The sequence below is a fragment of the Mauremys reevesii genome, linkage group 9 (assembly GCF_016161935.1).
Source record: "Mauremys reevesii isolate NIE-2019 linkage group 9, ASM1616193v1, whole genome shotgun sequence".
Lineage (NCBI taxonomy): Eukaryota > Metazoa > Chordata > Testudines > Geoemydidae > Mauremys > Mauremys reevesii.
The window spans coordinates 63039821-63056897 of NC_052631.1; positions in this window are offsets into that span (position 1 = coordinate 63039821).

Below are 17077 nucleotides of genomic sequence, written 5' to 3' on the forward strand. Positions count from 1 at the left end.
AAAGTGACTGTGGACATTTACATTCCCTCTGCAGTGTTAGCATTACTGTACTGAGTGTGTCCAATTGCTACAATGCTAGGTCTAAATGAATGTAGTAATTCTGCCAATGAGCTCACTAAGGTACAGAGAGGTGGAGTGATTTGCCCAAAATCACATGGTGAGTCAGAGGAATGGAACCCAGGAGTCTTGACAGCTGGCCACCTGGCTGTCACCACTAGACAACATGGCATCCCAAACAGGGCAGGTACCAGAGGTTCATTTTGTGACAAGAATTCAGAATTGCACCCCCCACCCTCACCTTCCCCAAGGGTCTGCATCTGAGCTGGAGCTGGGCAGATGCTATTTCTTTTCCTGAGGCAAATAATTAACCAGAGAGCTTGGCAGGGATATATTTCCCGAGAAAGGAGCACCCAGAGCAAGTTGTTTCCTTGGCAACGGATGTTTCAGCTGGAGCAGAAATAATTTCCCTGCAGCCCTGCAATATGGATTGGCAGTAAGGGTGGCAACCGTTACCTTGGGGAGAGGTGACAGTGCTAGAGCAAATGGGTAGGGAGGATGCAGCAACCACACCTCTACAGGCTTCATTGGCCAAAAGCAAAGGTGCAAGGGTGAGGGAAGCAGAGACTGGAGAAGAGTCCCAGATCAGAACCTTGTTGCAACGACACAGGCAGAGCCAAGTGTCACTGTCTCAGTGCCCAGAATACCCCGAATGTACCCACAGGGACGCATATATCTAAGTTTATAAGGCCACTGAAAGTGTTAAGATCAGCTTAGAATGTGTTTTGCTTTTATTTCATTTGACCAAATCTGACTTGTTATGCTTTGACTTATAATCACTTAAAATCTATCTTTTGTAGTTAATAAATCTGTTTGTTTATTTTACCTGAAGCAGTTGTGATAAAGTTCCTCCTCTATCTTGGAGGGTCCTGCGCTTATTGGCGGATTTTGCTAGCCTCAGAGATCTTCCTGTGTTGGATCAGGAGTTGGGAGGTTTTGGGGGGAACCCAGGCCCGCCCTCTACCCCGGGTTCCAGCCCAGGGCCCTGTGAACTGCAGCTGTCTAGAGTACTTTCTGGAACAGCTACACGACAGCTATAATTCCCTGGGCTACTTCCCCATGGCCTCCTCCCAACACCTTCTTTGTCCTCACCACAAGACCTTCCTCCTGATGTCTGTTAACGCTTGTATTCCTCAGTCCTCCAGCAGCACATCCTCTCACTCCCAGCTCCTTACGCACACATCACTAACTGGAGTGAGAGCCTTTTTATACCAGGTGTCCTGATTAGCCTTAAATTAATTCTAGTAACTTCCCAATTGGCTACAGGTGTCCTAATTAGCCTGCCTGCCTTAATTAGTTCTAGAAAGTTCCTGAGTGTTCTGGAATAGTCCCTGTTATCTTACCCAGGGAAAAGGGACCTGCTTAACCTGGAGCTAATGTATCTACCTTTGACCACTCTCTTGTAGCCATCTGACCTGACCCTGTCACACAGTGCATTGAGTTTGAAGTGTTTCAGAGACTTCCCTTAGGATAACAAGCCTGGTGCATAACAATTTCTCTTAAATCGATGAACTCATATAAGGTTGCAGCATCCAGTGGGCATAACTGGACACTACAAGACAGAGGTTCCTAGGGTTGTGTCTGGGTGCAGAGATATTGGCTAGTGTCATTCAGTTGCACAATCCAAGCAGCTTACATGGTAGAGGCTGTGTGAACAACCCAGGAGTGGGGGGTCTCACAGCAGAGAAGTGTAAGGCTGGCTCCCAGAGTCAAGGATTGGAGTGACCTAACAGATCACCGGTCCAGATAACAGTCAGGGGAATGTCACACACCCCAAGCTATGACAGGCATTTCCTCTGTTCTGTGAACTGTGATTTTAATTAGGATGGTGGAGGAAGGCCTGACATCAGGAGTACAGGTATTGAAGGCTATGTGCTGTTTAGGAAAGACAGAAATAAAGGCAAAGGTGGTTGAGTAGCATTGTATATCAATGATGAGGTTAACTGTAAAGAAATAAGAAGTGATGGAATGGTTAAGACAGAGTCTGTCTGGGCAAAAATCACATTGGGGAAGAAAGCTACTACAGCCTCCCCTGGGATAGTGCTTGGGGTGTGCTACAGACCGCTGGGATCTGATTTGGATATGGATAGAGACCTCTTTAATGTTTTTAATGAAGTAAACACTAATGGGAATTGTGTGATCATGGGAGACTTTAACTTCAGAGATATAGACTGGAGGACAAGTGTTAGTAATAATAATAGGGCTCAGATTTTTCTGGATGCAATAGCTGATGGATTCCTTCACCAAGTTGTTGCTGAACCAACAAGAGGGGATGCCATTTTAGATTTGGTTTTGGTGAGTAGTGAGGACCTCATAGAAGAAATGGTTATAGGGGACAACCTTGGTTCGAGTGATCATGAGCTAATTCAGTTCAAACTAGATGGAAGGATAAACAAAAATAGATCTGGGACTAGGGTTTTTGATTTCAAAAGGGCTAACTTTAAAGAATTAAAGAAATTAGATAGGGAAGTGGATTGGACTGAAGAACTTGTGGATCTAAAGGAGGAGGAGGCCTGGAATTACTTCAAGTCAAAGTTGCAGAAACTATCAAAAGTCTGCATCCCAAGAAAGGGGAAAAAATTCATAGGCAGATGTTGTAGACCAAGCTGGATGAGCAAGCATCTCAACAGAGGTGATTATGAAAAAGCAGAAAGCCTACAAGGAGTGGAAGATGGGAGTGATCAGCAAGGAAAGCTACCTTATTGAGGTCAGAACATGTAGGGATAAAGTGAGAAAGGCCAAAAGCCATGTAGAGTTGAAGCTTGCAAAGGGAATTAAAACCAATAGTAAAAGGTTCTATAGCCATATAAATAAGAAGAAAACAAAGAAAGAAGAAGTGGGACCGCTAAACACTGAGGATGGAGTGGAGGTTAAGGATAATCTAGGCATGGCCCAATATCTAAACAAATACTTTGCCTCAGTCTTTAATGAGGCTAATGAGGAGCTTAGGGATAATGGTAGGATGACAAATGGGAATGAGGATATGGAGGTAGATATTACCACATCCGAGGTAGAAGCCAAACTCGAACAGCTTAATGGGACGAAACCGGAGGGCCCAGATAATCTTCATCCAAGAATATTAAAGGAACTGGCACATGAAATTGCAAGCCCATTAGCAAGAATTTTTAATGAATCAGTAAACTCAGGGGTTGTACCATATGACTGGAGAATTGCTAACATAGTTCCTATTTTTAAGAAAGGGGAAAAAAGTGATCCGAGTAACTATAGGCCTCGTAGTTTGACAACTGTAGTATGCAAGGTCTTGGAAAAAATTTTGAAGGAGAAAGTAGTTAAGGACATGGAGGTCAATGGTAATTGGGACAAAATACAACATGGTTTCGTGCCAAACTAACCTGATCTCCTTCTTTGAGAAGGTAACAGATTTTTTAGACAAAGGAAACGCAGTGGATCTGATTTAACTCGATTTCAGTAAGGCATTTGATACGGTTCCACATGGGGAATTATTAGTTAAATTGGAAAAGATGGGGATCAATATGAAAATTGAAAGGTGGATAAGGAACTGGTTAAAGGGGAGACTACAACGGGTCATACTGAAAGGTGAACTGTTAGGCTGGAAGGAGGTTACTAGTGGAGTTCCTCAGGGATCGGTGTTGGGACCAATCTTAATCTTTTTATTACCGGCCTTGGCACAAAAAGTGGGAATGTGCTAATAAAGTTTGCAGATGACACAAAGCTGGGAGGTATTGCTAACACAGAGAAGGACCGGGATATCATACAGGAAGATCTGGATGACCATGTAAACTGGAGTAATAGTAATAGGATGAGATTTAATAGTGAAAAGTGCAAGGTCATGCATTTAGGGATTAATAACAAGAATTTTAGTTATAAATTGGGGACATATCAGTTGGAAGTAACAGAGGAGGAGAAGGACCTTGGAGTATTGGTTGATCACAGGATGACTATGAGCTGCCAATGTGATATGGCCGTTAAAAAAGCTAATGCGGTTTTAGGATGCCTCAGGCGAGGTATTTCCAGCAAAGATAAGGAGGTGTTAGTACCGTTATACGAGGCACTGGTGAGACCTCATCTGGAATACTGTGTGCAGTTCTGGTCTCCCATGTTTAAGAAGGATGAATTCAAACTGGAACAGGTACAGAGAAGGGCTACTAGGATGATCCGTGGAATGAAAAACCTGTTTTATGAAAGGAGACTGAAAGAGCTTGGCTTGTTTAGCCTAACCAAAAGAAGGTTGAGGGGAGATATGATTGCTCTTTATAAATATATCAGAGGGATAAATATCAGGGAGGGAGAGGAATTATTTAAGCTTAGTACCAATGTGGACACAAGAACAAATGATATAAACTGGACACTAGGAAGTTTAGACTTGAAATTAGACGAAGGTTTCTAACCGTTAGAGGAGTGAAGTTCTGGAACAGCCTTCCAAGGGGAGCAGTGGGGGCAAAAGACATATCTGGCTTCAAGACTAAGCTTGATAAGTTTATGGAGGGGATGGTATGATGGGATAGCCTAATTTTGGCAATTAATTCATCTTTGATTATCAGCAGGTAAGTATGCCCAATGGTCTGTGATGGGATGTTAGATGGGGTGGGATCTGAGTTACTACAGAGAATTCTTTCCTGGATGTCTGGCTGGTGAGTCTTGCCTACATGCTCAGAGTTTAACTGATCACCATATTTGGGGTTGGGAAGGAATTTTCCTCCAGGGCAGATTGACAGAGGCCCTGGAGGTTTTTCACCTTCCTCTGCACCATGGGGCACGGGTCACTTGCTGGAGGATTCTCTGAACCTTGAGGTCTTTAAACCACAATTTGAGGACTTCAATAACTCAGACATAGGTTAGGGGTTTCTTTCAGGAGTGGGTGGGTGAGATTCTGTGGCCTGCATTGTGCAGGAGGTCACACTAGACGACCATAATGGTCCCTTCTGACCTTAAGTTTATGAATCTATGAATCATCCAACATGTGGTGTGAGCTAGACCTCCAATGGCAAGCCCAGAGACTGAGATTAACTGGGGAATTCTGCTGAGCTCGGACAACACAGATTTGTGGTCATCACCGGCAACCACTCAGAGATTTCAAAAAGAAAAAGCTGGTGTTTGAGATGGAGATGGAGGTGGGGGGCTGGCCAGGATGGATGGATCTGACACAACTCATCTACAGCCTGTTGGAGTGTGCTGGATAAACAAGGGTACATCTGATCATCTCAACAGGGTGTAAGTTACACCCAGAGTGATGCTACCACATTGTCTCAGGGGAGCAAAGAGGGAGACATTTGCTGGCTCACCTTTCAGGGGCACAATTCAAGAAGTGGGAGTGGGTTCCCAGGAAGGAGAAATGGTCAGAACTAAACAACTTACTTGACAGATCCCTTCCAAGAGCTGTGTGAAAAAGGAATCAGCTAAAGCTGCTCAGGGGAGTTTTGAGATGCATACTTGCTCCTCCATGCATAGACAACAGCAGTTATGGGTGTTGGGGTGGGGTCTTTGGGAGGCTCTGCGTTCCAACATCTGACCCTGTTACCCAATGTGGGTCTTTGTTCCCCTTTAGTGGCTGGACTTTATAAAGAGGTTTACAAGGACATTCAGGAAAATTAATCCAAATTCTAAAGGTGTAAATTTAAGTGGATTAGTTAAAACTTATTACACCTGTGTGGACACTCTTTTTCAGAATTAAAGTGGCCTTTTCTCAGTTAAGTTTATTTCAGTGAATACAGCTAAACTGAATCATGGCCATTTAAATTCTAAATAAGAATGTCCACATAGTGGTTTAATACAGTTTAACTAATCTACTTTAAAATTTAATTCAGATTAATTTTCCTGTCCTGTTTAGACAAGACCCAAGTCTGCCTCCAAGCTAATGGGTCTGGGTTTTCAGCACAAGAAATAGAATCATGCTTTTAGATCCAGAGGTCCCTACTTCTGTCCCTATAAACAAACCCACTCATAGGTTGTCTTCTTTCAAGTGATTAATGCAAGACTAGACTTGTTTGTCATCTAGCTGTCATGCTGATCTAATGCCAATAGACTTGCAGTGGGGCCCATCTGTACTGAGTTGTGCAGACTCCACTTGTACATCACCAAGTGCGGGGGGTACTGTCTCCATAACAGACTCCTCAGCAGGGCCAGTGCAACCATTTAGGCGACCTAGGTGGTCGCCTAAGGTGCTAGGATTTAGGGGGCAGCATTTTCTTCAGCAGCAACCGTGGCGGCCGGATCTTCGGCCGCCCTGGTCGCCGCCGGCATTTAGGCGGAGTGAGCTGGGGCAAGGGAGCGCGGGGAGGGCCGCCTGCAGCAAGTAAGGGGGGAACGGACGGCACGCAGGGAAACTCCCCGCCCCAGCTAACCCCTGCTCTGCCTCCTCCCTGAGCACACCATGGCTGCTTCACTTCTCCCACCTCCCAGGCTTGTGGAGCCAATCAGCTTAGGTGCCGCAAGCCTGGGAGGTGGGAGAAGTGAAGCAGCCATGGCGTGCTCGGGGTGCTCGTGCTCGGAGCAGGGGTGAGCTGGGGCGGGGGGAGGTGCCTCAGGGCAGAGGGTGGGGGGGTGGGGAGCTGCCGCAGGGGCTCAGGGATGGGGGAGGGTGCAAGGTGGAAGTTTCGCCTAGGGCGCGAAACATCCTTGCACCAGCCCTGCTCCTCAGTGAGTGTTATGGACATTACTGTTTACTCAGTTTGGCATCAGGACCATCTACTGCTTCAGTTTACCTTCTGCCTCAGTCAAACATATGCTCCACAACTGAGGTTTTTGCTTTAACCCTCCCCTTGTGGAGTCTGTTTTTTTAACATCATGTAACCCTTTAATCCAGAACTAATTTTCCAGCCATTCCTTTGGCTTAATAGTCTGTTCAGTCCTTACCAAGAACAAGCCATTCTCAGGGCCCTCTCTCTGCTGCATCCTTGGTCAAGCTGCCTGGTGGGGAGAGGGGAGGGGGAGGGTTTCCCAAGATAAAATCCGCCACCAGTAAGAAGAAATCCAAGGACATGCCCCTACAGGCAGCACATACTCAGCAGGTGCCTTGTCTACACTGGGAATTTGCTCTGAGTCTAGCAATCAGTGACTGGCAACTGACATAGCTGCATCAGTGCATCCTCCTTTTATTAACTGACATTAGGGCTGCATTGCACTACGCTTTCTACAGACACATAGTGAGACACTGTTTCTGCTCCAAGCAGGAGGGAACTCCACCAGTTCAAATCACAGTTTTCTTTGTCTGTGCTTGGAGAGACACAGGTGTAAATATATCAGTGCTGACCATTGATTGCTGGTAATTCCCAGTACAGACAAGGCCCGAGGCCTGAAGAGCGTCTGGCTCATTTGGAGGAAGTGACAGAGCCATATACTGTGTCTGGATTTTTTTTCTAAAAAGAACATTATAGATATTCATGTTAAGAATGGAATGAACGAGCCTGATGCTTCAGGGCATCATCAGCTGATCACCTCCAGGGTGGAGGTTAGGAAGGAATGTCCAACCCCTTGCCAGTCCTCCCAGCACAGCAGTACACAGCATCCCAGAGGCCTGGTTGGGAAATTGGGAGGTTTTGTGCCAAAGGTATCAGTGCCACTGTGAGAGGCGGATTTCCAGATTGGATGGCCCCCTGGTCAGACTAGATACCAGACCAGATTGGTCTGATGAGGTTCCGTCCCTATGATTTCTGTCTAATCTAATTCAGTATTTTTCATGCATCTGGAAGAGGCTTTAAAAATGATGTCATTGCTAGAGCCAATGCCGCTGGGATGGAAAATCCCCTAGTTTGGGGGAATCCCCAGCAGAGATTGACTTGATCTCCCAGAAAGTTACTTCTGTATCCCAGTCCAATTTAACCACAGCCACACAGTTGAAGCCTGTTATGTAATTAGGGGTATTTTTAAATCCAATGATATTGATTCCACATTCCACGACCAACTGTATTGGTCATCTCCTCCTGCAGAAGAGCCAGCGTGGCTTTACCTGCTGTGTTGCTCCAGGGTCCTGTTGTCAGAGGGACTGGGAGTGCTGTTAGGTAGGGCTTGGAGTTAGTATAGCCTCTGTAACCAGTCCTACCCATTTGGGATGTGGTCACAGCTGGTCGACATTACAATGGCTATCTCCCTAGGTTCCTAGTGTGACATTGCACTCCATATGTTTTGTGGAAAGATGCTTATAAGTGTGAATATGATGTAACTGGAATATGCTTTATGCAAAAGATCTCTTGTAAAGTATCATTACAAAGCTTATAGTCTACTGAATATATTCCTCCTATTTGTATGTATGTATCTTTCTTGTATCTGAAGCTAGAAATATGAACTATAACTCTGAGGTCCTATTTTAATTATGCAAAGTGTGGGCCATTAATGGTGGTTTGGAAGCTTGATGGCTCCCATTGACTAGGACAATTGGTTGTAAATGGTCTGTTTACTTGCAAACCTTCCTGGGTGCGTGCAGGTCAGCCTTGGAAGAATGGTGGCTGAGGGTCTCACAGGACATGTGAACATGTCACCTTATACTGGAATGCATCTTAAACCTGACGCTTTTCCATTTAGAAGGAGTGGTGGGGACCCAGAAAGACAAAAGATTCCCGCCTTGTGCCAAAGCTATAAAAGTCATGAGAAAACCCCTAGTTTCCACCTAAGAGGTCTGCTAACAAGGACTGTACCAGGGGAAAGGATTGGGCCCAGACTAGGAAGGAGTCTAGTCTGTGAAAGAAGCTTATTGGAACATCTCTGAGGGTATGTCTACACTACGGGATTATTCTGATTTTACATAAACCGTTTTTTAAAAACAGATTGTATAAAGTCAAGTGCACGCAGCCACACTAAGCACATTAATTCGGCAGTGTGCATCCATGTACCGAGGCTAGTGTCGATTTCCAGAGCATTGCATTGTGGGTAGCTATCCCATTGCTATCCCATAGTTCCCGCAGTCTCCCCCGCCCATTGGAATTCTGGGTTGAGATCACAATGCATGATGGAGCAAAAACAGTGTCGCGGGTGATTCTGGGTAAATGTCGTCACTCAATCCTTCCTCCGTGAAAGCAACGGCAGACAATCATTTCACGCCCTTTTTCTCTGGATTGCCCTGGCAGATGCCATAGCATGGTAACCATGGAGCCTGTGTAGCCTTTTTTCACTGTCACCATATGTGTACTGGATGCTGCTGACAGACGCGGTACTGCAGTGCTACACAGCAGCATTCATTTGCCTTTGCAAGGTGGCAGAGACAGTTACCAGTCCTATTGCACCGTCTGCTGCTTTGGAAATTGGCGATGATGGTTACCAGTCATATTGTACCGTCTGCTGCTGTCATGGGTGCTCCTGGCTGGCCTCGCTGAGGTCGGCCGGGGGCGCATGGATAAAAATGGGAATGACTTCCCAGGTCATTCCCTTCTTTATGTTTTGTCTAAAAATAGAGTCAGTCCTGCCTAGAATATGGGGTAAGTCTACTAGAGAACCAGAGAGCACAGCCGCTCTGGGTCAGAGCCCCAGATATCCTGCAGAAATGATGAGCTGCATGCCATTCTGAGGGTGCCCCTGCAACAACCCCACCCGTTTATTCCCTCCTCCCACACCTCTTCTGGGCTACCGTGGCAGTTATCCCCCCATTTGTGTGATGAAGTAATAAAGAACGCAGGAATAAGAAACACTGACTTTTTAGTGAGATAAAATGATGGGGAGGCAGCCTCCAGCTGCTATGATAGTCCAGAATCTCCATTAGACATGAAAGGGGGGAAGAGGGGAGAGGAGCTCAGCCTCCAGCTGCTATGATGAGGACAGTTACCAGCCCTATTGCACCATCTGCCAGGACTGAATCTCCAGGACACAAAGCTTAAAAAAGGGAATGACCAGGAGTCATTCCCATTTTTGCCCAGGCGCCCCCGGCCAACCTTACCGAGGCCAGCTAGGAGCACTCACAGGATGATGACAAGACCAGTCAGTCATTTTGTACCATACCATCTGCCAGAGGGGAGAGGATGCTGCTGTGTAGGGCTGCAGCACCCCGTCTACCAGCAGTATCCAGTAGACATATGGTGACATTGAAAAGAGTCGAGAAACTATTTTTTCCCTTTTCTTTGGGGGGGGGGAGGGGAGGTAAATTGATGACATATTCCCTGAACCACTGGTGACAATGTTTTTGACCCTTCAGGCATTGGGAGCTCAGCCAAGAATCCAAATGCTTTTCGGAGACTGCAGGAACTGTGGGATAGCTCGAGTCCTCAGTCTCCCCTCCCTCCCTCCATGAGCATCCATTTGATTCTTTGGCTTTCTGTTACGCTTGTCACGCAGCACTGTGCTGAGTCCCTGCTGTGGCCTCTGTCTATCATAGCCTGGACATTTTTCAAATGCTTTGGCATTTTGTCTTCTGGAACAGAGCTCTGATAGAACAGATTTGTCTCCCCATACAGAGATCAGATCCAGTATCTCCCGTACGGTCCATGCTGGAGCTCTTTTTGGATTTGGGACTGCATGGCCACCCGTGCTGATCAGCTCTCCACTCTGGGCAAGCAAGAAATGAAATTCAAAAGTTCGCGGGGCTTTTCCTGTCTACCTGGCCAGTGCATCCGAGTTCAGATTGCTTTCCAGAGCGGTCACAATGGTGCACTGTGGGATACCGCCCGGAGGCCAATACCATCAAATTGCGGCCACACTAACCCTAATCCGACATGGCAATACCGATTTCAGCGCTACTCCCCTCGTCGGGGAGGAGTACAGAAATCGGTTTTAAGAGCCCTTTATATCGATATAAAGGGCTTCGTTGTGTGGACGGGTGCAGGGTTAAATCAGTTTAACGCTGCTAAATTCGGTATAAACGCGTAGTGTAGACCAGGCCTGAGGGTGGGATATTATCTGTAAACAGTTTCTTAATGGATTAGGCTTAGACTTGTGTGTTTTTTGCTTTATTTTGCTTGGTGACTTAATTTGTTCTGTCTGTTATTACTTGAAACCACTTAAATCCTACTTTTTATACTTAATAAAATCACTTTCATTTATTAATGAACCCAGAGTAAGTGATTAATACCTGGGGGAGCAAACAGCTGTTCATATCTCTCTATCAGTGTTATAGAAGGCAGACAATTTATGAGTTCACCCTGTATAAGCTTTATGGAGATTAAAACGGATTTATTTGGGGTTTGGTTCCCATTGAGAGCTGGGTATCTGGGTGCTGGAGATAGGTGATCTGCTGAGGAGTTTTTGGTTAAAGTCTGCAGCTTTTGGGGCATGGACCAGACCTGGATCTGTGTTGCAGCAGGCTAACGTGTCTGGCTCAACAAGGCAGGGTTCTGCAGTCCCAAACTGTCAGGGAAAACAGGCTCAGAGGTAATCTCAGCACGTCAGGTAACTGTCCCAAGGGGGTCTCTGTGACCGAACCCATCACACCTAGCCAGCCCTCATCACCAGCTGAGCACCTTATGGCCATCAGTGGAGTTTAGCCTTTCAAGAGCCCTGTGAGGTAGGAAAGTATTATCCACATATTACAGATGAGGAAACTAAGGCCACTGTGTGGCTTAATTGACTTGTCCAAGGTCACACAAAGAGCATGTGGCTGAGCTGGGAATAAAACCCAGGTCTCCAAAGTCTTGGCTAAGTGCCCTACCTACTAGACGATGCTTCCTACCCAATAGCTGGAGAGTGTTCTTTCCAGAATCTTGATTGGGAGTTTACCAGCCCTCAAAGAATCTACCTCTGGGTTTACACTGAGCCTGCTGCTCACTGAGCCAGGATTTAGGGAGAGCAATCCATCCTGCATGGCTACCCCAGGCAGTGCAGTTGTGATCAGTAAAGCTCCTAACAAATCAGAAGCTGATCAAAGGATGGATGTTTAAACATGGTGCATAATTAGCCAATGGAGCTCATTGCCACAAGATCTCCTGGAGGCCAAAAGCTTAGCAGAATCCTCCCTAAAAAGGAATGGGTTTTTATATGGCTAATAGGAACATCCAGAGTTATAACAGGAAGGATTAACAAAGTAATTGTTTTGGAAGGGATATAAACTTGCCTGCTTCAAGGCATAAGCCCCAACCTCTGACTAAGAGGGGTTGGCAAGAAACTTTCCCTGGGGACAGGTTATCCCATAACTCCCTTCGGGGGCTTTCTTACACCTTCCTCTGAAACAGCTGGGCCTGTCTGCTGTCAAAGCCAGGCCCCTGGGCAAGATGAACTATTGGTCTAATCCAGGATGCCAGTTCCTAGCAGGTCTCAGTGCCTTCACTTAAGGTTCTCCCTGTACACAGCCAGGTTTTGGATGGGTATGGGAGACCTCCAGGGGAAATCCTATGCCAGATGATGGCTGGCAGGTGATCCAGAAAATGGGGCTCTCTCTTCTGAGTTAGCACTGACTATACGCCAAAGTAATAACCCACTGAGGAATGCCTCCCTTCCCCCGCTGAACCAGGCTAAGCTGAATGGGAACAAAGCACCATTATTCTGGAATAAGAGCGTCCACACATGGAGTTAATCAGGAGTGGCTATTCTGGAATAATTCCATGCATAGACAAGCCTTAATGGCAGGGGAGGAACGCAGAGTCCTTGGTGCAGGCAGGAAGGGAAAATGGGGGGCACACAGCATCCCTCACAGGGGAGGAGAATGGGGTACATGGAGAAAACAGAGTCCCTGGCATGTGGTGGAGGGGCACACAGAAGGGGAGATGGGGGACACACAAAGCCCCTGGGATGGGGGATAGGGTAGGGGAGTTGCAGGGAGTCCCTGAAATAGAGGGGGACAGCAGGATGGCACACGGGGAGAGTGTGCAGGTGGAACAGAGGGATAGAAAGAGTGTGTGCCACTAGCTTGGCCTATATGGGACCCCTCATCAATTACTCGTTAACATCTCGACACCAGCTAACAATCACCCCTCTGTGTCACTGCCTTTGGAAATACTCCAGAGAAGCCTGCCTGGTTTCTGTTCAGACTGAGGCCGGATCACATGGCGTGGGGGAAACTTGGCACCAGTTTGCTTTGGCAAAGCATGGCTTCTACTGAACTCTGGCATGCAAGAGACATTTAGAATCAGCTCCAAGGTGAGCTACCCACTTCCCTGTCTGAAACTGTGTGAGGAGCTGTGGTTTGGCCTTCAGCACAGAGCTAGATCTCCCTGGGAAATTCCCACTTCCAGGAGGTCTTCACCTCACTTTGCTGCAGTCCAGGATCCCATCAGCTGCTTTGTGCCTTGGGGTTCAGTTTCTGAAGGCAGGTGGGATGAGGCTAATCCAGAGCGAGAGTGGAAGGTAGGAGGAGAGAGAAGCAGGGAGGATTGGGCTGCAGGATGCAGTGGGGGACTGACAGCTGCCATTAGTCAAGGACCTGATTGTCAGGAGTGCTGCACACTCTCTAGCGCCCACTGAAATCCACTGGAGCATCAGCTGCTCAGCACCTCTGAGGCCATGTCTACACTACAGACTGTGACACAATTAAGGTCGGTGTACAGCCACTGCAGTTAGCATATCGCACACTTAGCACTGAGTGTACTCACCAGGAGTGCTTGTGTCAATGCAAAGTGTGGTGCACCATGATTAGGTATCCCAGCGTGCCATGTACAACCATCTAGTGCAGTGTCTTCTGGGAATGTTTCACAACGTGTTGTGGGATAGAAAGACTCGCCTAGGGATCTCTGGGACTTAGGGATCAAGTTCCAACCATGCAGCTTATGAATCAGGTCTTGTTGCTTCTGTGCCTTGGATTGCAGAGAGGTAATTCTCCCACAGTGGACAAAATAACTGCATTGGCACAAAGTGTTAGCACTGCATGGAGCTGGGCGCAGCGCTTGAAGTGTAGGAACTGAAAGCCACGCTGCAGGAACTGTGGCAATTGGGACAAGCAATCATCTGGGAGAGCCTCCTTCCCACAACCAATGAAATGTGTTGCATCCAAATTAGCTCTAGAGTCAGTGTGGTGCCTGGTGGAGTCACCTGTGATATCACAATGCTCTAGGACTCTGAGCAGACATAGACTCATGCCGTACTGTAGCCGAAAGCCCAGACTGTGATCCCAGTGATAACTGAACCTGGTGATATTCGGAACAAAATTTGCTCTCAGCCACTCTGCTAGCTGTTTCCATCGCTTCACACTGACTCAACAGACATTCTAGGCCTCAGAGTGACACACACAGCAACACTCCTGGAATCTTATGATACAGACTATGCCTGGTCGCCTATGGGCATGCCACCCTCATATGATCACTGTCACAACACAGCCTCGCAACACCCACTTGGGATTATGAGATGCTTGGATCCCAGCAGGTGGGACAGATCCATGGAGATTTGAACTGTGCTCTGAATAGCAGCTGAGATGGTCCTAGGGGCATTGTGCTAAGGAGCATGGCTCAGATACTCAAGCGATATTTAGGCACCTAACTCCCATTGAAATCAAAGGGCGTTAGGTGCCTAAATACACTTGCAGTTCTGGGCCCACAAGCCTAGGGACTGATTCTCAGTTATATGAGGCTCCTTTATGCCACTCCAGCAGTGTAAAGGGAATGTAAGGTAGGCAGAGATGGCTCCCTAAGGATCCCCTGGTGCAAGTCCCCATCCAGCACAGAGTTGGCATGAAGGCTCTGCACCAGCCCCTGGCATAATGGGGTGGGGGGATTGCAGACATGGCCAGGATGCACTGGACTATTGCTTTTCCCAGCTCTCCAGGGCTTATAGGGACCATGAAAGGCTGGGTAAGTTAGCGCAGCCTTGAGGCTGCTCTAATTTGCACCAGGGCCTGAGTAGGCTCCTGCACAGCCCAGAATACAGGGGCTTCCCTGCCCCAAGCAGTACTGGAGTAATTGAGAATCAGCTCTAGAGAATGCAGTGTCCTGAATGTCCGTCCCGTCCCAAGAAGAAATAATGGCATTCCCCTTTAAGAGGCGGGGCCCAAACAGAGCTGGAGGAACAGGACAGAAAGGGTTAAATGTGAATACAAAGTGTCTGTATTTATATATATCTACAGACAGATAAAAAACAAGGCCAAGACTCTTCCAGCCCCTCCCTCCCTTTGCGGCATTGCTAGAAGACAGGGGAGGGGGGTGACTCCCCAGCTCAGCGGAACAAGCCACACTGATCTATTTATAAGCTGCACATGTGTGGGTGGGTGGTCTGGTGGGAATTGCCTCATTCATCTTGATACTCCCCCAAAGCCTGGAGGGTTTGTGGGTGGTGGAGACCTTGTTTCTCTTCCCTCCCCCGTTGATTCCACAGCCGCTCCAGCGCGAAGAGTTATTTACCAATAAGGGCCATCACAGAGCGCAGGGCTCCAGGAAATGGTGCGGGTGCTTCTGCATTTCGGCTGCGTGCGCGCTCTCACCTCGGAGGCTGCTGAGTTGGAAATTCCCAGCCGCGGCCACTCATCAGATGCAAAACCCCTGGGTTGCTCCTGTGTGACTTGGACAGGAGAGGAAAGCAGAACCCAAAAGCAGAAACTGGTGGCTGTCCGGCTATCATGTGCTGGGAGTGGATCAAAAGGCAGCAAAGCCAGCAACCACTGACCCACATCATGGATGGCCTGGCTAGTCGCTGCCTAGATAGTGCTGGTAGTATTCATGTTCCAGTAGCACTTAAAGGCCTGGCCCAGATCTGGTTCCATTGTGCCAGGTGCTGTACAGTCACACAGTGAGTGACTGGTAGCTCCTGTCCTAAAGTAGAATGATCCAGTGGTTAGGGTAGTAGGGTGGGAATTAGAGAACCTGGGTTCAGTTTTCTGCTCTATCACTGGCAAGTCCCTTAGCCACCCTGTGCCTCAGTTTCCCACCTGTACAATAGGGACCATGGAGCCTCAGGGAGCCCTACCTCACACAGCTGTTGGGGGCAGGGGCAGAGCTGTAAAGATTGGGGGCAGGATCCGGTAGTTTGGTGAGGGGGCAGAGAGGAGCAAGCAGCGGGTTGGGGTCATGGGCAGAAGAGGCAGTGTGAGAGCAGGGCCTCGGGGGAAGAGACAGTGTGGGGGCAGGGCCTCAGGGGAAGGAGCAGCATGGGAGGTGGAGCCATAGTTCAGGTCCTGGTGGATCCCAGTTTTAGGGGGTTTCCACTGTTCCTGGTGCACACTGCAAAATGTCAGGGCTTGGACCCAAGTCACAGCAAGATTTATGCTCTGCCCCCTGCCCCCCTTCCAGCGGGGTTGTAGGGGTTCTGAGTGCTTGCTGACCCAAGTCAGACTGATCTGTGTGTGGACCAAATGGGGGCTTGAGCTGAAACTTGGGTCATAGCCTGGGCTTAGTGTACAGTGTGGATGTACCCTCAGCGTTTAAGCAGTTCCAGGTTTCTGTTAAAGGAAGCTTTATTGGCACCAGGTGCTCACGACATGGAAGGTCCCTCACAGGGTCTCAGGGGAGCAATGTCTCTGCAAATGCTATAAGCAGCAGCAGTTAAATTGGGTGGGAGCGGGGGAGCAGAGGGGGCACAGTTTCCCTCTCCACCTACTCCACCTAGTGGAGTGAGCACAAGGATACCTCTCCCCAGTGAGTGTAGGGAGAGCTCCCTCCCTCTACACCCCCGCTCCTTCTGTTAACCCCTTCTAGGCAGTGCTGGAAAATGCCCACACTTGGGTGGGGTGGGGAGTCCCTAGGGAGGGCCTGAGCCATAACCCCAGAACCAGACACCCCTGAACGTAAAGACAATTGGGATCCAGGATCAGCTGCTAGAACCCATCTCTAGATTTTATCAGCCTACTTGTCAGCTTTCAGCTGTCCTTGGACTGGACCCACCCTGGTCTCAGTGTGATGGTCCTGGGTGCTCCTTCCACTAAGTGGCCCCTGCTGTGGAGGAGGGAGAGTGCTATACAGATGGTACTGGGGATGGCCTGGATCACACGGATTGCCGAGTGCGTGGAGCAGCCAAACCTACTGAAAATGCGTCATTTACTGGAGTTTCTTCTCATACCAAAATCCCGAGCAGTCGTATCACTTGGGGTTGGTATGATTGTCCTTTGTGGCAGCCGAACCTTTATGCCTTGTCAATATACACTCTTTGGCCACCCACTGACGCCCCTTTCTGCTTTGTGGTTAATTTCACTCTTACCCACACCTAGATTATTATCACTGGGTAACTGGGCTGCTTTCTCCACTCAGAACTCTTTGCATCATCATTG